The sequence below is a fragment of the Vulpes vulpes genome, chromosome 11, assembly GCF_048418805.1.
Source record: "Vulpes vulpes isolate BD-2025 chromosome 11, VulVul3, whole genome shotgun sequence".
Taxonomy (NCBI): Eukaryota; Metazoa; Chordata; class Mammalia; order Carnivora; family Canidae; genus Vulpes; species Vulpes vulpes.
The window spans coordinates 95,103,265-95,126,236 of record NC_132790.1 but is presented as its reverse complement, the minus strand read 5'-3'; the positions used below and the strand labels follow the sequence as shown (position 1 = coordinate 95,126,236).

At 39.4% G+C, this 22,972-nt stretch overlaps 1 protein-coding gene across 5 annotated transcripts in view; it reads right to left on the bottom strand.

Moving 5' to 3' along the window:
* RNF13 (ring finger protein 13) overlaps positions 1–17,748 on the bottom strand; it is a 150,428-nt gene extending 132,680 nt beyond the window's left edge. The window contains exons 1-2 of one of the 5 annotated variants that reach the window (XM_072727127.1): positions 17,192–17,741; positions 15,839–15,927 (exon numbers count right to left, since the gene is read on the bottom strand). The gene's annotated coding sequence lies outside the window, so the exon portion shown is untranslated. Of the gene's footprint in view, positions 1–15,838; positions 15,928–17,191 lie in introns of all 5 variants that reach the window. The other 4 variants (XM_072727128.1, XM_072727126.1, XM_072727129.1 and 1 more) reach the window with 4 other exon arrangements.
* Positions 17,749–22,972: the final 5,224 nt, after the last annotated feature.

Genomic DNA, 22,972 nt, shown 5'->3' with positions numbered 1-22,972 from the left:
CTACCCTCACATTTACATCTATGACAATACCATACAATTCATCTACACAAAATTATATTCTAAACCTTCATTTTACAAATGAGGATGCATTTAATAAGTGTTAAAGACCAACTTTCCAAACAACCTTGAATTCTGAGGATTCCTCACATCCTAAGATCAACTAGTTCAGTGCCAAATGACACTCCTGAAACAGCTAATCATCTTCATTGGAAAACCTCTGAAAAGCTTACATTCTATTGGTTCTCAAGTTACATTCGTGATCATCAGCATTCCAAAAATGGGCCAAAAACTCTACTGCTAAAATAATGGTAATATTTTCCTAATTTGCAAAAAAACTTAATGGATAGTAATTTCAATTTGCTTTTCTCCATAAATGTATGCATCAAAAGAATATATGTTATAGCAAGTGCTGACAGAAAAATATAAGTGAACTGTTAGGTAACTCCTTTATTGTAAAATTTATAATAGCCAAATCACATTTCATAAAATAGAACAACAAATGTGCTAATGATCATATATGTATATCGTATTTACATGGTACTGTAATGTTTCCTCCAAAATTGTATAATTACTTGTTGTATGGATTGAGAACATCAATAATTTCATAGTGTTCCTTAAAAAGCGTCATGACTTCTAAGAGTTTTACAACTGGGAACTAGTAAGATACTAAATTCCCATAAAGCATGGTTTTTTAAAGAAATGGTTGAGAGGCTGACATAAGCAAAGTGTTACCAAAGAAAAAAACAAAGCTTAACTTTTTAAGCAAAAAATATGGTGCCTAATAGTTCTTTGTGAGGAAACTGAAGGTTGCCAGCTAACTTCTCTAATGTGAAGCCATTCAAAATAAAAAGTGAGCTTCATCTAAAATTTTTAACTATTACCATCAACCAAAGCAAAATTTTTTCAGATTCCATGACAATGGTTTATAATTTGATTTTCCCACAAATGAAACAAAATCTACAAATTTTTCATTTCAAAAGGTTAGCAAATAGCAAAACATCCATCCTTTCCTACCTCAGGGTCTTATACAAACTATTTCCAATACTTAGTATGTAGTCACATTGACTTTTTTCCCCCATTGAAACAATATTTTACTATTTCCTTCAAATATCAACTGTATGAGCATCAAGGTTGTATTACTGTTAAGTGAAAGAATTCGTGTCCTGTTCTTCCACAACATATACCCTTCTCTTGTGTATGCAGAAATAAACAATGAATTCTCCTTTTTGATACTAAACGTTATTGACCATTGGGCATTAAAAATAGAAATAATCGATTGTGGTATGTACACAGAATGCAATTCTCTACACCAAAGAAAATAAACAGCTATAGAACATAGATGAATTTCACAACAATAACTCTAAGCAAAAGAAGCCACAAAGAATGCAAACATTTTAAGTCCATTCATATGAAGCTCTTTAAAAGACAAAACAGATGACAGATGACATTATGCAGAGATTCACATTTAAGAAGTAAAAACGGACGCCTGGGTGGCTCAGCTGGTTAAGCATCTGCCTTCAGCTCAGGTCATGATCCAAGTCCTGGGATCGAGTCCTGAGATCAAGCCCTGCATGGGGCTCTCTGCTCAGGGGGAAGTCTGCTTCTCGCATTGCCCCTCACCTCGCTTGTGCTCTCGTGTTCTCCATGCTCTCTTGCTCTTTCTCTCTCTCTCACTCTAATAAATAAAATCTTAAAAAAAAAAAAAAAAAAGAAGTAAAAACAAAGAAAAATGAGGATGTTATCATAAAAATTAGACAATGGGTACCTCCCTCCAGGGTAAAAAAGGGGAGTGTGATCAGGGAAAAGGTGCTTCTAGGATCCCACCAGTATTCCCATATTTCAACCTGTGGTGAGATGGGAGTTTGCATTATCATTATTCCTTAAAACCATACAGAAATATTTAATGCATTCAACTGTGTCTATAATATCTAACCATTTTTAAAAGGAAAAAAAAATGAGAATAAAGCAGCCTGCCATTTAAAACAAGACTTTTGGGGGGCACCCAAATGGCTCAGGCAGTTAAGTATCTGCCTTCAGATCAGGTCATGACCCCAGCATCCTGGGATCCAGCCCCTCATTAGGCTTCTTGCTCAGCAGGGAGTTTGCTTCTCCCTCTCCCTCTCCCTCTGCCACTTTCCTTGCTCATTCTCTCTCCCTCAAATAATCTTAAAAATAAAACAAGTTTTGTTTGTTTTTCTGGCTACATGGAAATGTTATAAAAGCTGGCAAGTAGTTGCTTACCAAGATACCACTCACACTAAGCAAGTCAACAAATAAGCAACTGTTAAAATCTAGACTCATAGTCAACCTGAGTTAACAGCTTCTTCAGTGGACATGAGATGGTATCTGGTATTGTGTATTACTCCTATTATTAACATGTACTCCAGCTGCTTATCACCAATAAAAGTTTGGAAAATACACTTTAGTCCAGTACAACACTTATCACTGGGAGCCTGTGATAAAATTTTTAAACAATGTTTCCCAGTGAATCCTTAGACCAAGCCAAATTTGGAAAACACTGTTCTCAACCATACATTGACAAATCGCATATCAAGTCATTATTCATAAACTTCAAGTCAGGGAGGTGTGGAGTAGAGGGTGCAAATTAGAGGAAGAAAAAAATAAACAGGAATGCTAACAAAAATATACTTCATAATTCTCTCAAATACCACAGTTGTCACCAGTGCCATCGGTTGCCAACCAGCCATAAGCCACCCAGGAAACAAGAAAAAGACAACTGACAATTAAATTGCTTTCATGGATATCAAAATCCTAAGCATCATTTAAGTAAAAATGGTAGAAAATGGTTTTCTAGGTTATCAAAAATAGCATGCTAAGTATACTTCAAAGTATCAATCTCCTGAACCAGAATATTTTTTTAGGATGCTTCATACAAAAGTCCCCACCATCACTACAGATACATCAGTAGAGAACTTCATTTTAAGCCAGGTACTCTGTTGAGTATCTGACAGGACTTTTTTCCCAACCAATCCTCAGAACAACTTTCTCAAGTAAAATGAAAAAGAAAAAAAAAAAACAAAACAAAAAACAATGTATGGAAAAATATTACTTTGTGCTATCATTCCAGTTTCTCTATTTCGGGGGACTTACTTTCTATACATATAGTAACTGCCTGAATAAATGAACCAGTTTCCATACCCATTATCTCAGCCTCTAGTCCTCCCCCTAATTTATGCAGAATTTCTGAACAAAAAGCTGAGCATGCTCAACGACCCATACAATTTGAATGGTAAGCATAAAATCTGGCCAACTATGCTAATTGTGGAGGAGCATGGGACACCAGATCAAGTTATGCCATTGCCCCTGGTAACTGTTTTTTGTTTGTTTTTAAGATTTTATTTATTTATTCATGACAGACACAGAGAGAGAAGCAGAGACACAGGCAGAGGAAGAAGCAGGCTTCCTGCAGGGAGCTGGATGTGGGACTCAATCCCACAATTCCAGGATCACACCCTGGGCCGAAGGCAGGTGATCAACCGCTGAGCCACCCAGGCGTCCCATAACTGCTTCTTTAAAATATCACTCCAGGGGTGCCTGCGTGGCTCAGTCAGTTGAGCACCGGACTCTTGATCTCTGCTCAGATCTTGATCTCAGCTCAGGTCTTGATCTTAGGGCTGTGAGTTTAAGCCCCACTTTGGGCTCCATGCTAGGTGTGGAACCAACTTAAAAAAAAATAAGAATAAATAAAATATCGCCCAAGCTCTATTCCTGGCTTTCTTTTCTATACACCACATTCTCTCCTTTGGCAAATGCCTGCCTTTGGTTACCCACCATGCTTCACTTCTTGGTCTCATCCATGTTTTTTTTTAATTTCTCCTAATACTCAGTACTTTCAATGTATTATAATTTCCTTAAATGTTATGTTTATGGTTTAGTGTCCATCTTTGCTGCAAGACTATAAACTCCTCCAAAACAGGAATCTTTAATTACCAATGTATCACAAAATTCTAAACAGTGCATGGCATGTATTATGTGCTTAATATTTGTAAAAGGAATGTACACATGACCTCTCTTGGTATAATCTTCTACAGAGCCTCTGAATGTGGCCACCCCTTAATTATGATCAAAAAAAAGTTAAGACCTTACACTATAAGTATTTTATGTGTACATTAAAAAAATGATTAAATATTATAAAAGAAAACAATTTGTTAATATATATAAACTCTGAGTGGTAGGACTCTATATGGTTTTTATTTTCTTTATATTTATCGGTAGGTTTTAAAATAAAAAAATTAAAACTTCTCTTAAAAAGTCTATTTCAGGGCAGTCCGGGTGGCTCAGCGGTTTAGCACCGCCTTCAGCCCAGGGCATGATCCTGGAGACCCTGGATCGAGTCCCGCGTCAGGCTCTCTGTATGGAGCCTGCTTCTCCCTCTGCCTCTCTCTCTCTCCTCTCTGTGTATTCTCATGAATAAATAAACAAAATCTTTAAAAAAAAAAAGTCTATTTCATTTATATAATGTATACCAAACAAAAGCCTAGAGAAAATACACAGAAATCTTAACCAAAATCCATTCCACTTGTTCAAGTTTTCTAAGTGCACAATACTTTAGTACCAAAAAAAAAGTTAATGAGCAAGAAATAAGGTCTTAGAATTCACAAGTCTATTCACAATTTAAAAATGAAATGTTTTCTTCTGAAGTAAAATGTGCAATCAAAAAAGTGTGAAAAAGGGGCATATCTTGAGCTGAGAATTAAGAAATCCAAGCTGTCGTTTTTTTCTCCATAGCGCATTCAAAAGTTTGCATCCCACACCAGAGTCCATTTAGATATTATTGCTATAAAGGTCAAAAGGAGCAATCATTTGGGCTCCGAGGAATGTACATCAGTTGACAATAACTCACTATGAACCTACAAGCAATAGCCTGATGAACTGTGATGCCATGGATTGCCAGCACCCCACTTCCACTGGCAAGGAGCTCAGAACTGTGTTCATGATGAAAAACATGACCAAACCAATACCAAAACTTCACATTTTGAGATCTAGCTCCTAGAACCACTCCAGGGATCAACTCTGTATTAACAGTGTTCAATTACAGGACAGAAACTATTAAGTAAATTAAACAGAAGAAAATGTTTGACAGAAATAACTAGTAAACTACGATGAAATAACTATTAAGATGGAACAAGGGGTGGCAAGGAGCAGAAGAGAAGGATTCCACATTTTATATAGGTACAGTTTATAGCATGTCAATTATAATAAAGAAGTTTTAAATTTTTTAAAGTAATTATTAAACCATGATGGGAAATATTTTTTCCACTTTTCCCCCTCTCCTCTTTTTTTCCCTTCTCCTTTTTTCCCCTTGGTCCCCTCCCCAAGGCTGGGGTTTCTCACTGGAGAAGGTATGGCTGCAGCACACTAGAAAGAATTTCACCAGGCTATCTAAACCAAAGTTGATCCAATGTGGCCAGGCAAGCAGGAAGCAATGGTCTGGAGTGCAGGCAAGCTGAGGCCGGTGGACAGGTACTCCAGACACTGCTGTGGGCACGAGGCCTGGAATACACAGTATCCATATCAAGAGAACTGCAATACAATTCCCTGAGGTAGACAAGCCAAAACTGGTGGGCCCATATGCACAGGTAGTCAAGGCACTGAAGGCATTGAGACCTAAGTGCAAGATATCAACTTCAGAAGGGCAGAGGCAAAGTAGTCACCAGTTCTGAACTGGGGCTGCAATATCACTGAGGGCCTCTGTATTTTGGACACATGGCTGAGGCAATCACCAGATGTCCTCAACCACATGGGCTGCTGACAGATCATGCAACAAGAAGAAAAGGAAAACACAGGTCACAGGAACCAGGAAGAAAAAACCCCTTTCTCTAATAAGTTCCCTCTAGCACTCTGTCCCGTCTAGCAGCCTGTCCCCTTCAGGGCCTGACAAAGCCTAACATCATGCTCTTTGTAAATGAGAACTGCTAGAGTCCTGTCCTTTATTGTGTATCAGGTATTGATGGGTGAGTATGAAGCAGAAAGAAAATAAATTGACATGGTTAGCTTTCTGTTCATGACAGTATTTAAATAAAGCAGTGTTTCTCTCATTTAACAGGGGAAAAAATAAAATAATATATGGCCATTAGTATGTTATTAAGGCACAGAATCTAAAAGAGCACTCACAGCCTCTTTGAAGTATCATTTATTTCTTAAAGCCACACAAAGTTCATATTCTATTCTAGGCTATTATCCATGTATGTTTTAAAATAAAAATGTTTTCAATTACACAACAATTGATTGTTATTTTTATCAACTTCTAGAGGCTGCCCCATTCTCTGATGTGGGCCCCTCTCTCCACCTCCAAAGTCAGATGATATCTTTCACATCACATTATTCTGAACTCCTCTTCTGCTTCCTTCTTCTAAATACGCTACGTGGATAATCCAGGATAATCTTTCTCCCCCAAAGTCCTTAGTCCTCTGCAAAGTTCCTTTTATCACATAAGATAATATACTCACAGGTGCCAGGTATTAGGTTGTAGACATCTTTGGGGTCACTGTTCTGTCTAAAATAGTATTACTGGGACGTCTGGGTGGCTTAGCGGTTGAGTGTCTGCCTTTGGCTCAGGATCCCACAGTCCCCAGATCAAGTCCCACATCGGGCTCCCTGCATGGAGCCTGCTTCTCCCTCTGCCTAGATCTCTGCCCCTCTCTCTGTGGCTCTCTCATGAATAAATAAATAAAATCTTTTTAAAAATAAATAGTAGTTATTGTTTCTCATCAAATTTTCAACCTATTCATTTATATTAGTATGGAATCACGGACTGCTATTTTATTCAATGGGCTATAAACCATTATAGTAATGATTTTGATGCCTAATTATCCCCAACTTGGCTCAAAATGGCTTATGTCTTTTTGATAGCTCTCCATCATTCTTGAGCCCTTCTTTGCTTCCTGACAAGATTTTCCAGTCTCATCTTACAGTTTTCCCACCTATACCCTAAAACCAGCAATTTCTTCAAGGAGAATATCTTTGTAAGAATCTTACACTAAAGTATCTGGTGGGTATAGGGCATCACATGAACAACTTACTCTCAAATGATTAAGAAAATAAAAAGATCTCTATACTATTCTTACAACTTTTCTGCATGTTCAATCTGTTTGGGATTCTCTCTCCCTCTTCCTCTGCCTCTCCTGCTCATGCTCCGCTCATTCTCTCTTTCTAAAAATAAACAAATCTCTTAAAAAAAAAAAAATCATTGTGGTTTCTCTCAGAAACCCTGACAAATTGATTTAGCTTTTAAAGTGTAATTGCAAAGACTTTTAAGGAAAGTTGTAATATAGGGATCAAAGTTCTAATCCTGGTTCCACCGTTTACTGACTTAATACCCTTGTAATTAGCTTCTATTCTTTATACATTATTCATTACATTACTATCTAATAAAATAGGGTTTTTTTCTAATGTTAAAAATGCTCACTGGAAAGTATAAAGAAAATATTGAGTGGCGCCTGGGTGGCTCAGTCAATTAAGCATCATACTCCTGATCTCAGCTCAAGTCTTGATCTTGGGTTTTGAGTTCAAGCCCCAAAAAAGAAAATATTGATTACCCATAACGTTAACATTCACAGATAACATTAGTGTTTGTCCTCATGTGTTAGTTCTCACAGTTCGTTTTAGTATATCCTTGATCTCCAAACCTCACTTTAAGTTCTTCTTCTTCACTGCCACCCAGTTAACCCATACGGAACCTAGCTCACCCAACATACAAGGCACAAAGGCAACAACCTTACGATATATTTCATAACCCGTTGCTAGAATTTCTTAAAATCTAATCCTTTATTCTACACCATTCACTTTATTCACAATGGTTCTGCTTCTCTGATCCAACCATGAGTGACTGTTTCTTCTACCATATTTTACATCATTTGTATTATATTGTATTATGATTTGTATGCTTTTTTTTGCTGAAAGTTATATCAAACATTTACCCTTTGGAATAAAACTCCTCACAACATTTACCCTTTGGAATAAAATGTTAATTGCCATTTATTATTCCATTATATAGCTCAATCATGGCTTTTTCTAATTCCACAACTGTCAATATTAAGATGAATCCAACTATGGCAATTACAAATAATTCTAAGATAAATATAAATATCTTTACACATTTCTGATTATTTTATTAGGATAAATTCCTAGATGTGGAATCACCACACCAAAGAAACATTTTAAGAGTTTATACATATTGCCTAACTGCCTTCTAGAAATAACATTTGTAAATAGAAACGTTATTTCTAGAACGTTATTTCTATTTACACTTCCAAATAAGTGTGCATTTCATTGCACTGATTATCCTTTCCCCATCTTAGTTGATATTAGGTAAAGTTATATGATAAATACAGCTGATGTATATTGAATGCTTACTACATTTTTGGTTAAGTACTTAATACACATTATTTTTTTAATCCTCAAAATACTATCAACAGATAGAGATTGATTATACAATCTTTCCATAAAGAAACAGATTTAATCAGTAACAAAGTGTTTATAACAGTGCCTACCATATACCAAGAACTTTATAAGTATTTGCTCTTATTTTCAAGTAACTTGCCCAATGACACCTCTTATAAAGTAGAGCTAATATTCAAATACAGGTCTGCATCAGCAAATTTCCAGCCTTTCCAGAAGATCTGATAATTGTATAAATTTGCATTGCTTTGAATTACGGGTAAGGTCGAAACTGTTCATATGTCTCTTCGTGATAAAATCATAAGGCTAAATATTCGAAAACTTTCAAGAAAAACTGAGAAAGGTAAACTTTTTTATTATTATGTTTATCATTAATATGTTTATTAGTGATAATTTATATACTCACATCAGTTTCCATTCCAATCTTATTTTATTACTCATGGATCCCTAAACCAGAATCAGTGCTAAGTATGGTTTATCCTTAAGGCTTTCTCTGTAACATCGGAATTAAGTCCTCTCCAAAAGCTTAAAATAAAATATTCGGGATGCCTGGGTGGCTCAGCAGTTGAGCGTCTGTCTGCCTTTGGCTCAGGGCATGATCCTGAAGTCCCAGGATTGAGTCCCACATCTGCTCCCCGTGAGGAGCCTACTTCTCCCTCTGTCTAGGTCTCTGCCTCTCTCTGTGTGCCTCTCATGAATAAATAAAATATTTAAAATAAATAAAAATAAACAAATAAATAAATATAATGTTCTATTTTCTATTATAATAGCCCAGTATATATATAACATGATACCAGGAATTCACTAGTATAATTAGAAAATCATTTAACAATATACTGAAAGGACACTACAAACTATTCATATTTAGGATAATCTGACATCATAAAAATAAAAATGACAAAAACATTTTGGAACTAGACAGAAGTAGTAGTTGTAGAACACTGTGAATATACAAAACGCTGCTCCCTTGTTCACTTTAAAATGGTTAATTTCAGGTTAGCTGAATTTCACCTCAAAAAAGTTTAAGCCTTTGGGGATCCCTGGGTGGTTCAGCGGTTTAGCGCTGCCTTTGCCTTTGGCCCAGGGCGTGATCCAGGAGTCCCGGGATCAAGTCCCGCGTCAGACTCCCTGCATGGAGCCTGCTTCTCCCTCTGCCTGTGTCTCTGCCTCTGTCTCTGTCTCTCTCTCTGTCTCTCTCAAGAATAAATTTTTAAAAAATCTTTAAAAAAAAAGTTTAAGCCTTTAATGCTTATGATAAATGTTGGACAAACATGTAAATTACAAGCACAGTAACTAGGCCAATAAATTATTCTTTTAACATTTTATCAGGTGTTTTATATCTAAGCAAAGTAAAAATTCAATTCTTATTTGTCTCTGTCATGACTGGATTTAAAAATATTCATCCATCACAAGGTGGTACTTCTCCTTGGAAATTCATTCCCTCTTTAAAGTTTAACAGAGTAAAAATAAATAAATAAATAAATAAATAAAGTTTAACAGAGTATATCGGTCATTAGAACCTGAACTAGAATCACATTCAATCAAAATTCAACAAATTAGTTTGAGAAAGCATTCTAAATCAAATTCTTATAGCTGACCAGAAGCTCTCTTACTTCAATAAGCAGAATATCCCAAAATTTCAGTTGTCTTCTCAATTTATATTAATGTGGTTATGAATATTTAAATGTTCTAATATCCAAACATTTTATAGTTACTGATACTCTAAAACCACAAAATTAACACTAGTCCTCCTCAGACTTTATTGAAGACTAAAATAGTTAAAAGTCTGATTTCCTCAAGTAGGACTGTATCATTGAAATAATATATTTCCTTTGTATATCTTTGTCTTAAGAGGAATGCAAAGGTACCTACGCAAATACCTGATCACGTTATTTCCTGCATAAAATTCATCAACAGATTAAGCAACTTTCAGAATAAAATTAAATTGTAGCTTAGCAGAAAAAGTTTTTCATAAACTGGCTCTACAACTCTAGCTTCGTCCCTTGCCATTCATTGCTCCTCAGTCTTTCTTCTCTAACCATATGAGCTTTCTCTTCTCACAGCCCCTCATTATATAAGTGCCTTCTCTACGCCACCACAATACAAAACTAACTGTTCATCACTCCCATTACCTTTAAAACTCCTTGAAGTTAGGGATTATGTCTTTTCTGATTTCTATACTTAGTACCTGGCACAAGAATCAAAGGCTGTTATAAAATGAAAGTATGAATATCCATTATTAGGGTCTAAAATACTACGGCTTGTTTTTCCTACATAATGGCAAAAAGGGAAATTTATATTGGGCGATATTTTTTCTTTACTCTTTAAAATTACAATGCAGTCATATTAGTAACATAAATAGATAATAATTTTGTAGATTTTTTTTTAAATCTAGTTCTTTAAGTATAAATTTAGTCTGATTACCATGGAAGCTCAGGATCAGCTCTGTCCTATCTGCCCTACTAAAATGGAGCATTATTGCAATAAATATTTTTAAGTCCTAAAAGCAGATTTTGCTTTAACTAGAAAAATCCAACATCATTTTGTAAATGAGGAAATGAACTGAGAAGTAAAGTTATGTCAAATCACCCAGCTAATTAGTGGGCAAGTTTGGTACACCCACCTTCCCTTAATGTTGATGCTTACAGCTTCAATATAATTTTATTTCCATTTCAACCTCATAGGCAAACCAAGCAATGCAATTCATAGCACTTTTCTCTTTCTCCCAGTTATCAATCTAGTGAGTACTTCGGTCCTTAATGTTTGCTATATTTAACTGGTTCCTTTAAGATCTGGCCTGTGACTTAACACAATTCCTTCTCCCTATCATAAACATTTAATGAATATCTACATTTGCTGCATATTAAATACCTCTAAGTCGTTCCACTGGGAAGAAGGGGAAATTGGGAGACACACATGAGTAAGACTAACACAGTCCCTTCTTTCAGAGTGCTCTACAATATTATTTACAATCTGGTAAAGTACTCTTATCTTTTTTAAATTATAATTTTTTGGGGGTGCCTGAGAGGCTACATTGGTTAAGTATCCCACTCTTGATTTCGATTCAGGTCATGATCTCGGGGTCATGAGATTGAGTCCTGCATCCGGTCCTGCACTTAGCATGGAATCTGCTTTTTGCTCTCCCTCTGCTTCTCAACTTGCTTCATGCATACTCATTCTCTCTCTCTTTAAAATAAATAATAAAATCCTTTTTAAAAATTATGATTTTATAAATACATAGTATTAGAAATATCTAATTACTTTCCATTATTAAAAGATACCTTATTTGTCCCACTAGAAGACAAGGTTTATGAGGGCAAAGATTAGTGTCTTTGGTTCACTGATGTACTCTAAGTGCGTAGAACAGGGCCTCTAATAAGAGGTACTTAAATATTTGTTGAGTGCATGAATGATACAACTATTAGGATCCAAGTAGTAGGATGCAAGTAATGTTTCCAACAATGGTGTGACAAAATATGTAAAATTTTCCTTACCCTAATGTGTGTGCCTAACATCCAATCTTTTATTTCACTGGCCATTTACTGAGACCTTGCATTGAAGAAAACTAAAATTAGTTCACAGATGGATATACTATTTAACATCATGCCCTACCCAACCACACCAAACCCTAGTAAATCTGCCAAGAAAAGAAATCGACAAGGGCTTCTACTTAGAGCCCTTTTTTCAAGTATAGAGGGTCTCCAGATGTTGTCCTTCTTTCTTGTAACAGGTCAGAATTGCTATTATCATCATCATTTTACAGAATGAAGAATCGAAGCCGGTGAACAGTTGGTAGAGGGATTTATTCACAGAATTTCTATTCTTCCTCCCACATCACGCAGCCTTCTCTGATCCTTGGAGATTCTTCTCCCACAATCCTGGCTATAAATATAATCACTCTAAGTCCCCTCTTCTTTGTTGCCCCCATTACAAGCACACAGGCTCTCTGATTTTTAAGGTTTTGCTATTAATTAATTCAGGGTAACAAAGAGAAGAGTACAAAAATAACAAATCTGGAGCTGTTACAACAATTCAGTGTTCAACATGTGTGTAAAAATGTCTATGCCTGGCACTCGATAAAAATCACAGCATCTTTTCAAGTCCTTACTGTGAGAATCCTGAGCCTTCAATTTACTGCTTCTCTTTTGAAAAATAAATTTGAGCGTTGCTAGGTTTCCAAAGTTTTCCCTCTGTACTACCATCCCTTCCATCCTCCCAGGACACAAAATATGTTACAGGGAGAAATACTGGGTACATCTCTACAAGTGAGAAATCTGCATTTCTGAGGACCTTCAGGCATTACATCACTCCTATGAAACTTTGACTCAGAGGGCGACTGCCTTAGATCACCTCCCCACAATGGGCTTTTCCCTTTTTATGGAATACACAGATCTCCAGCTCCTACTATACATTTCCAAACATCTGAACAACTCCTCAGCATCCAAACTAAAATCCTACTATAGGGGTGCCTGGGTGGCTGAGTTGGTTATGGATCTGCCTTCAGCGCAGGCCATGATCCCTCCTGGGATCAAGCCCCAAATTGGGCTCACTGCTCAGCAAGGAGGGTTATGGATCTGCCTTCAGCTCAGGCCATGATCCCTCCTGGGATCAAGCCCCAAACCGGGCTCACTGCTCAGCAAGGAGTCTGTTTCTCCCTCTCTCTGCTTGCTGCTCTCCCTGCTTCTACTCTGTCAAATAAATAAGTAAAATTGTATTTAAAAAATAAAAAATAAAAATCCCTACCATAAGTTCTCCTCCTAAATTCCCTTCCACTAGAACCTGTCCATCTCAATCTCCTTATTTTTGTTAATAACATCACTAACCTCCCCAAAATTTGTCTTAGGCCCATACTCAGGTCAGTTCACAATGCTGATACAATGGTATCAACATTGTTGATCTGGAAGGGTGTTCTAGATCTATACCCTTCCTTATAACGCCACCATCATCGCTTCTTGCCTCAACTACTGTAATTAAACCCCCTGGTATTCCTACCTCCAGGTTTAAACTCCTTTGCTGCACTTCTGTTCCAGATTCATATCCATAAAGAGGGCTTCTTCTCAATTTAGAATCACATACAAAATCCTTATCATGGCATTTAAGATCTCCATAATCTGTATTGATCTATCTTTACCAGTCTGTTCCTTAAACATTAAACCTTGGCAAATGTTCTCAGCTTTCCTACCTCTTATCTCTCTGCTTGGGTAGCATCCTTATGAGGAACTATCTTTCTTCTCCTATTCTCTTCCAACTGCTAATAACCTTTCAAATGATCACATCCGCAACATAAAAGGAAAAAGGCTAAGGCATATATCATTTATTGAACACATTCTCTCTAGTGCTTTACCAATTGTCTTAATCCCCACAAAAACATAATGGCTTAATATTGTATTTCTGAGAAAGGAATTGAGGGAACAGGGCCAACAGAGCTTAGCCAAGATCATCTAAACAAGGAGGAATCCAAAATAACCCCATTGCATTCTATATTTTTTTAATTTTATTTTTTATTTAGAAAGGGAAAGGGGGAGGGAGAGGCAGAGGGAAAAGACAGAATCTTAAGCAGGCTCCACACCCAGGATGGAGCCCAACACAGGGCTCCATCTCACAGCCCTGAGGTCATGACCTGAGCTGAAATCAAGAGTCAGATGCTTAACTGACTGAGCCACCCAGGTACCTCAGCATTCTGTATAGATATAGATATACAGATATAGTTTTTGTTTTGTTTTGTTTTGTTTTTAGTAAAACATGGCACAAGATGGACCAGCTTTATAGTCAGGATGCCTAGGTTCAAATTCCAGTTACTCCACTAACAATCCGTGTAAACTCAGCAAGTTATGTATTTGTAAGTATGTATTTGTAAGATTTATAATCTTTATTTCTCCATCTATAAGAGGGGGATAATTGTACTACTTACCACATGAATAACAGAATTACATGACATAATATAAAGTGCTTAAAATTATATTTGGCCCATAGTAAAAAAATATATATCAGCGTTATCTATTAGTACTGTTGTTATTTATATGTTATAATATGTAAACTGACAATATCAATTATATGTTCTCATTTGTTTCCAAATCAACTTTTGGATAAAAGCTTTGTAAAGCTTAACAATATACTTTTGATATATGCTCATAAATATTTGCAGAATACACGAATTTTTAAACAATTATTAAACCATGCTTTATTAAAAGAAATGCACTTGTCTATTCTGTTTCCTCTTTTGAGAAAAGTAACAATGCTTACTAAACTTTCTTCCCTTTTTTGGGTCATATGAAACTACCATATGCAATGCCATATGATAGTAATATGTCAAATGGTACAAAACACTCTTTTGACTCAAACTCATTTGTCTTCTGTTAAACATTATTAACTCTCAGGTTTTAAAATGTCCAAAATGACACTTTTAATTTAAATATCAACCATTTTCAGGTCATAGCAACATGAAATAAATATACCATGATATCTGACCAAGCCACTTCATTTTATTACACCCTATGGGAAGAACTATAAAATGTAAAATGCTTTAACTCAAAGACATAAACTTATCATACCCTTAGTCCTGCCTTAACTTTGTTAAAATGAGTGCCTGAAAAATTTCTGATAAATATATCAAAAGAAGGGTGTTGGATGCTAGTAACAATTTAGGCCCCTCCCAAAATGCTTGAGAGAAATAAGCTTTAAACAAGGATAGATCCAAACCCTTCAGTATTAAACCTCACAAACCAAGATTATGTCCCTATGATTTACTATTACATCTGGAGACATCACACTGGCGGGCTCAAATAAACACAAGGTAAAAAATGTATATATATTAATAAAACAGTTACCATTCCTGACACAGAAATAACCAGGCTTTTACCCAATTGTTTCAAAAACAAGTAAACAAACACCAACCAAAAAAAGAAAAAAAAAGCACTCTGAGGTTTAACTATGTAGCATTTTATTTCAACTAATTCCAACAATTCCATCAATTCTTCCCTTACTCACAGATAATGTCATAGAATTAGTAAGTAAGTGGCAGAGCAACAACAACAAAAAAAGACAAAAAACACTTTGAGGCTTAACTATGTAGCAGACATTTTATTTCAACTAATTCCGACAATTCTTCCCTTACTCACAGATAATGTCATAGAATTAGTAAGTGGCAGAGCTGAAGCCTGGACCCAAAGAAATCTGGGATCCACTGTTTTGCCATAATCCACAATAATATGATATGCACTTACATCTTCCTCTTCATATACACATATTTAAAAAAAAAAACAAAAGCTTCATAAAATAATATTTAATCTTACTCCACAGGATGTCCTGATATGCTTTTTTTTTCTTTCCAACGTTAATACCAATGAACTAAACTGATCCCAAAACCCATTAATAAATCGTCATGGGCTCCAAACTACAGCACTGCACTACTTTTTACCTTCTGTTTGAAATTCTTTTTAACCGCTACAAGTCCAGTTTTGTGTCACTTTAGATGGCACTCCTCTCTTCAACCCACAAAAGACAGTCCTGAAATAGATAAAAACCCTTGAAAGCCCCTCCTTAAATCTTTTTTTTTTTTAAGACTTTATTTATTTATTCATGAAAGACACAGAGGGGGGGGGGGACAGAGACACAGGCAGAGGGAGAAGCAGGCTCCACGCAGGGAGCCCGACGCGGGACTCGATCCCGGGACCCCGGGGTCACGACCTGGGCCGCAGGCAGGACCCAGGGATCCCGCCCCTTCCTTAAATCTTGAATTGACGTGCTCCTCTACTACAGCCCTCTGGAGGCACACCCATCTTATTTATACTGTATCAAAAAAAAACTGCAGATGTTCTTCTTGGAGAACAACAGCGCATTGTTGAAGGGAGTGCGTCCCTTCACGGTTCCTGCTGCATCACACTGGGGAACATTTAACACTCGGGCAAGCGTGGGGGCCGCAGAAACGGACCTCAGCAGCTGCCCACGGTGCTGAAACGGAGGCTGGAACCAATCATTTCGGAAGTGTATTCCTCCCAGGTGTGGCCAGAATAGAGATATTCACCAAACACTCGCAGAAAACACTCCGTGGCTGCCTCTGAAGTTGCCTGAGTGCTCCTGGGATCGCTGGGTCCCCAGGCCTGCCCTCCCCTCCCCTCCCCTCCCCCCCCCCAACGGGGGCAGAGTTCTTCGGACCCGGACCCGCGCGGGCCGACTCCCTCCCTGAGCGCCCTGGCAGGGCTGCTGGCTTTGAAAGGGCAGGGACGTGGAGGTGTCCCTAGGAGAGTCCCGCCCCAGCTTCCAGCGGGGGATGGAGGCGGATGCAAGTCCAAGACGGCGACTGACCGCCCCTCCTCCCTCCCAAGGCTACACACGGGTCCCCGCCGACTAGAGTCCAGCGGTCTGGCCCGGGGACTCTGCGGCAGGCACCTGCCCACGGGCAGCCCCGCCAACGTCCCCCCAGGCTGCGGCACCGCAGGGTGCGAACGCGGGAAGCCAAACAGGTAACAACTTCAGACACGGCCACACTCGAAGGATGCGCACAGGGGCTGGGGACAGCGGGAGTCTGCCCTCCGAGGAGGACACAGCGGCAGCGGCTGTTTGTTTTTCGACCTTTTGCAAAAAAAAAAAAAAAAAAAAAAGCTTATTTCCTCCGCACCCAGCCCGGGGGGAGGAGCGGCAGAGACTCAGCAGCGGGGCCGCCACCGAGGGGGCCGGCGAGGGGGTGTGTTCTCCAGGCCAGGCCCCGGGGGGTCCGGGGAGGCGGTGACAGTCCCCAGCTCGGCTGCCGAGAGGCCACAGAGGCTCTTACCTGCAAGCCGGACCCCGCAGAACAAACAGGCTCGCCCACCGCGCCGCTGCGGGAGAAGTCCCTACCCCGACTTCATGACTGAACCTCCGCACCGACCCCCGCGGCCGGAATCCGAGCGGGGAAGGCACCGCCGGGGCCAGGCGGAAGTCCCGCCCCCGCGCGCCTCATTGGCCGGCACCCGACCACGGAGGGAAGCCATTGGCCCGCAGCGCTGTCCGCTGAGGCGCCTTCCCACTCTCCCACGGCGCCTGGCGGCTCGCTCCAGCCCGGCCCCGAGAGCAGCCCGGCTCGTGGAGTCGCGTTCTCGGCCGCGTGATCCCGTCTTCCCGGGAAGGGAAGGGAAAGGAAGGGAAGGGAAGGGAAGGGAAGAGTAGGGCGGGCTTCTGCAAAGGAGCCGCTGTGGGGGGCAGGGCGGGCTAGGGCCGAAGGGGCGAGGACGCAACCGCCCGCCGACGCCCCCGGGAACCGTCGGGGACGCGTCGCGGGAGACGCCGGCGGCCCCGTGGCTGAAGCGGGGACCCGGAGGCCCGGCCCGGAGCCTGCTGACGTCAGCACTCGGCCTGCCACGCGCCATCCCCGGGACCCGGCGCAGGTCGGGCCGTGTGATCGAGCCCTAGGTCAGCCCTTAAAAAAAAAAGAAAAGAAAAGAAAAAAGGAAAGGCACCTCCTGCGATTAACCTTCTGCGTCCCGGGTACGCCGACCTTGAAGCAAACTGCTCTGAAACGTAAAAATGACCTGGATTGGGACAAGCCGCACTGATGAACCAGTGGTGGACTCAACCCCTTTATTTTTTTTTTTTTAAGATTTTATTTATTTATTCAAAAGAGGCACAGAGAGAGAGAGAGAGAGAGAGGCAGAGGGAGAGGGAGAGGCACGCTCCGTGCAGGGAGCCCGATGCGGGACTCGATCCCGCGACCCCGGGGTCACGCCCCGGGCTGAAGGCAGATGCTCAGCCGCTGAGCCTCCCCCCCCCCCCCCCGGGATCCCTCACCCCTTTAAAGAGGCGGCGCGCCTGAGTGCGGAGAATGCCCGAAAGCCCCGAATTAGAACGCCGGCAAACCCAGGTTCTGGTCCTGCTTCTTCAAAGTAAGGTGCCTTTAACCGTCCCTTACAGGTGTCACGTTCTTACACCTTCTCTTTTAAACAAAGGAGGGGGCTAGAGAGGGTTATCAGGTAAAAAACACCTGTAGAGGGATCCCTGGGTGGCGCAGTGGTTTAGTGCCTGCCTTTGGCCCAGGGCGCGATCCTGGAGACCCGGGATCGAATCCCACGTCGGGCTCCCGGTGCATGGAGCCTGCTTCTCCCTCTGCCTGTGTCTCTGCCTCTCTCTATCTCTCTCTGACTATCATAAATAAATAAAAATTAAAAAAAAAAAAAAACACCTGTAGAACAGCCCTGATATAACTTGTCACCCTGACTGCTCGGGGGAGGGGGCATACCTGAGTGGCTGGGACACAGGAATGGGAGGAAAACTCCCTATTGTGTATGCTTTTGTGCCTTCTGGATTTTGAACCTCGTGATTATCATGTACTCAAAACTTAAACACACACACACACAAAATAATTACAGCAAAATAAAATTCAATAAAGTCCATGAAAGGTACTCCGCTCTGTTATGTGTCTTATGACTATACATACTACATATTCTAAGATCTTCAGCAGGGGTGAGGACAATAATGTATTGTCCTGCCTTTAAGGGAGTCATAAATAAAAATCAGAATCAGGAGGGAAGGGGAGGGAGGGAGGAGCAAACCTGGAAAATCAGACCTGGAAATATTACATAAAGGCTAGTGTAATTAATGTAAACATAATTACAGTATCTCTAGAAGCGTTTCATCAAAGTATCTCAAGTTGGTTTTATGTTAAAACCGGTATTTTTAATGACATCATGAAAAGCAAAAAAATAAAATAATAATGTCCATATCCTACACGTTGAAAAGGAAAGGGAAAAAAAAAAACAGCTTTGTTTATTCCTTAAATAAAAGCACCTTGAGTACAGGACTTTTTTTTTTTTTTTTTTTTAAGATTTATCTATTTTTTTTCAACGACAGAGCATACAAGCGGGGGAAGGACAGAGGAAGAGAGAAACCTCAAGCAGATTTCCCCACTGAGCTCAGAGCCTGACTCACGGCTCCCTCCCAGAACCCTGAGATCAAACATCAGCTGAAATCAAGAGTCCGAGGCTCATGGAACCGAGCCACCCAGGTGCCCCGAGTACAGAACATTTTAATCTGACTTTATTCTTCTCTTCAGATCACTATAGGTGTAGTTCTCTCAACTATGAACAAGGTAACACGCTATTTTTACTGCATTTACGCAGAATTGTGCTACCCCCTGCAGAAGCAATTGTTCTCCCCATTGTGCTGAATGAAGGCAAACTGGAAGAAAATAGATTGGGGAAATGTACGAGTTTTTTTTAAAGTACATTAGACAGTGAGATTGACGGATATCTTAGTTGTGGTTTTCAAGAACATGAAGGGTTAATATGGCACATGATACTAACAGTTGCTAATTGTCTCCTTAAAAAAAAAAAAAAAGAAAATGGGCTTTTAGGACTTTGTGTCTGACAAGTTTTTTTTTTCTTTTTTACATGCTCTTAAAAGTATAAACGAAAAAAAAAAAGTATAAACAGCATGTGATATTGTAGCATTTCCTACCTCCAAAATACTGTAAGACAGCAACAACTAAAAAGAGAATACCCAAATAGCTTACTGTCTAAAATGGCTTAGAAGTCATTCTCCCTAAATAGTGACAAGAATGCAGGCAGTGTTTTAAGTGCTGAGATCAACTACAGACATTAAAATAACTCTAAATGTTATATTTAGAATCAGAAGAAAATGGGGTGCCTAGGTGGCTCAGTCGGTTGGACATCTGCCTTCAGCTAGAGTCATGATCTCAGGTCCTGGGATTGAGCCCCAAGTCTCCCTCTCCCTCTGTCCCTCTCCTGCTTGTGCTCTCCATCTCTCTCTGTCTTGTGCTCACTCTTTCAAGTACATAAATAAAAACTTTTTTAAAAATCAGAAAAAAAATTTTAGAATCAGATAAAAACCTATTTTCATTTTGAACAGAGAATAAATGTATTACTGTGATAAAAGAAGAAAAGGAATCCATAAACAATCCATAGAAATTCATATATGTGGGAGGAGGCACATTTGAAGTACTGAAAAGAACTTCTAAAAACTATTTTAGGGAGTTTAGGGCCAAGGATTAGAAAAGACTCAATTTTTTTTTTTTTTACCAAGTCCCAAACAAAACTTCATCTCGTAAGATAGTAAGTGAAAAGTTCAGAACACAAAAGGACATGTATCAGTCAGAAAGTTTTTTCCACAAAGCTTATTTATTTTCAGAGGAATTGAAAAAGATTTTTTTAAAAAGTCTATTGCAGGTTAAATGCCTTAAAAAACGATCTGGTCATTGTTTCCCTTGGGGTGAGTTGTCTCCCTTTCTTTATCTATGATGAATAACATACAATTTCAACTTTTCCTTTCTCATTTGGGACACTGAGAAGCAATCTTCCTCTCTTTGCTAACAAAATTATAAGCAAGCAAAAACTCACATGACATAATGCTATATAAAGATGTAAGAACTCGGGAGTGTGAATTAAGGCCATCATTTTGGCGGGATCCCTGGGTGGCGCAGCGGTTTGGCGCCTGCCTTTGGCCCAGGGCGCGATCCTGGAGACCTGGGATCAAATCCCACATCGGGCTCCCGGTGCATGGAGCCTGCTTCTCCCTCCGCCTGTGTCTCTGCCTCTCTCTCTCTCTCTCTGTGACTATCATAAAAAAAATAAATAAAAAGGCCATCATTTTGGGAAACAATTTGGCATTATCTGGAAAGGCTGAAAAAGAACATTTTCTATGACACAAATTCCAGCTCAGGAAATATACCCTAAAGAAACACAAAATAAATTCAAATACAGGTATTATAATGAAATTTAAAAATCGAAGAAAAGCAAGTTCTGAAATTTAAAAATAATACAAAGGAATGGCAACTGACTTTCTCAGCAAAAAAAGAAACTGGAAGTCAATGAAGTAATATCTTCAAATACTGAAGTAAAATCATTGGAATTGTCAATCTAGAATTGTATGCAGGGTTAAGCAAGCATACATTTTTTTAAGATTTTATTTTTCATTTACTTGAGAAAGGGAGAGCACGTGTGTGCAAGAGAAAAACCAGAAAGATCATGGGGTGGAGGAGAATGAAGGGGGGGGCCATCAGCAGCGGTGGGCACCAACGGGGGACAGGGGGATAGGTACAGAGAGACAGACTCCTCACTGAGCCAGGAGCCCAATGCAGGATTCCATCTCAGAACCCTGGGATCAGGACCTGAGCTGAAGGCAGACACTGAACTGACTGAGCTACCCAGGCACTCCAACCTATTATTTAAATGTGAACGCAAAGAGATTTTTATTGAAAGAACTGCTAAAGGATGTCTTCAAGAAGTCAAAAATTGAACCCAGAAAGAAGAGGGAGATGCAAGAACGTATGGAGAGCCAAGAAATTGAATATAATTTTCAAACCAGTTGACACAAAAAAGGGAATAAAGCAAACATAATTACTCCATAGACTGGCAGGAAAGTTGAGGTGGGAAAGGAGCATAGTGTAGGTATCGTACATGGCAAATATAACATGAGGCACAAGAAATATATCAATCACCTTCTAATAAAGGTACATGGTATAAATGTGTCAGTTAAAAGGTTATCAGCTACATTCTTTTTAACAAGAAATAATAACTAAAACTCAAAGGACACCAAATGTTTGATAGTAAAAGGAAGGGGAAGATATACAAAGCAATTAACAACCGAAGGAAAGCTGGTATACCTTATTCTCAAGCCTTTCCAATCATTCCTTTCAATATTGCTATTTCCTATATCTAGCTTTTGATCTCCAGGTAATCGGTGCTCTCAAAATACTCCCAAAATACGCCCCACCCTAACCCTGACCTCCTAACTAATAATAACAGCTGTAGCAACCCTGTACTAAGTTTTTTTACATTATTTGGTTAATCTTCATGACAACCTTAGGTCCTACTAATGTGTTTATTTTTACAGATCAGGAAACTATGGTTCAAAGAAATTAAATAGCTCATCCGAATTCATGCAGCTAGTGAAAAATGGAATAGACTTCTTGGGCTCTGGAACTGGGATGTGAATGCAAGTCCATCCATATCAGAGCCTGAGTTCTGAACTGAAATGATAAACAATAGGTAGCCAACATAACATGAGAGAGAAAGCTCCAGGTTGGACCCGAATAACTCTCTTGGTGAACTTGGGCAAGTAATGCAATCTCTTGTTCCTCAGTTTTATCACGTTCTATCTCTGTATAGCTGTCCTGCCTCAGTAGCACCCCTTATCCAAGCCTATCCTTCATTCTCCAATACCTGAAATGTACCCGTCTTAGATCTCTAAAGATGTTTCCAGCTATCATTTAGAAAATTTTTAAACAAATGAATACGAGAGCATTAGTCTTCTTAAAGATAGATATTTTGCAGGTTAGCTTCCAAAACCACAATGCCTTAAATTAAAATTAAATTTTAAAGATTTTTATGTATTCATTTCAGAGAAAGAACATGTGAGCAAGAACAAGAACAAGGGGAGGGGCAGAAGGAGAGGGAGAAGCCGGCTCCTGCCTGAGCAGGATGCCCAACACAGGGCTCCATCCCAGGACCCCAGGTCATCACGTGAGCCAAAGCCAGGCACTTAACCGACTGAGCCACCCAAGTGCCCTGAAAATGAAATTTTTGATACTAAAATGAATGAGTGGAAACACTTGGGGGTCAGG